Source organism: Mandrillus leucophaeus, unplaced genomic scaffold, assembly GCF_000951045.1.
Source record: "Mandrillus leucophaeus isolate KB7577 unplaced genomic scaffold, Mleu.le_1.0 Scaffold1113, whole genome shotgun sequence".
NCBI lineage: Eukaryota > Metazoa > Chordata > Mammalia > Primates > Cercopithecidae > Mandrillus > Mandrillus leucophaeus.
Window position 1 is genome coordinate 517,509 of NW_012099355.1, and position 1,123 is coordinate 518,631.

Consider the following 1,123-nt stretch of genomic DNA (forward strand, 5'->3'; position numbering starts at 1 on the left):
ATTATTCTGGGTTATTCATCCCTACCCATATTTACATGTGGAAAAATGTCTTCTTTCACCAGAGAGAAGATGCCACAGCTGATATATTTAATAAGCACTTGATGTACAAATGCTGAGGTGCTAGTTTTTTAAATTCACTCTTTATTTTTTATTTTTGTGTCCGAAAAAAGCAATCATACAGCTCATCAGACATCATTCTGATCAATGCTGTGTTTACATTTGACATTTTGGATGGTGATGAAATAAATAATTTTACATTATTTTGTGGTCTAGATTTAATATTTCATTTTTGGAATAAGTTAAAAATCATAAAGCTACTTGTAAAAATAATCACTAACAAGAGGTTTCTCAATTGGCAACATAAATATATTGGAGTAATTGCTCTTAGGAAGATCATGGGAGCACAGCAAAGTAAGCAGATGATTTAGAATCTATCAGAGCTGTTTAAATTCTGGCCGGCTACTAGTCACGTGAACTTTGCCAAATTACTTAACTTCTAGAGGCTCAGTTTCCTGTTTAGTAAAATAGAAGAAAATAATTTTTCAACAAGCTGTATTAAGATCTAAATGATACTATGTTTATAAATAATTCCACCTGGCACACACTATACATCATATACTATGTAACAACACAGTGATATGATGTTAGCATTAGTCTTGTTTATCACAGAACAGATCACACAAGTTGATTTTCCTCCTGAAGGTGTTAGGAATATCACAATAACATTGAGTAAAATAAAACTAATTTAAAATATGGAAATATTCTAATATTTGGAACAAGTATTCTAGAAAGTATTTCTTTTTTCCTTCTTGACTCCATTATTTTTCTTTGACAGTGTGATATAACTTTATTTCATTGGGTTTTTTTCATTTGATCAATGACTATATTTATCTTTTCTCCATATATGGATAAAAACAACTCTTTCACAATATGTGTAATTTGTATGAAAGCAATAAATACCTCCAAAAAACACAATCTGGACCATCACCACAAAATAAAAACATTGTAGCTAACTATGCACAGAACCCACTAAACTAAAAGCAGCCCTTGCAAAACAAACCATCCTTTTCTTAAGCAATCAGTGCAAATTGCAAAGGCAACAAACATTTTAGCCCCAGATGAA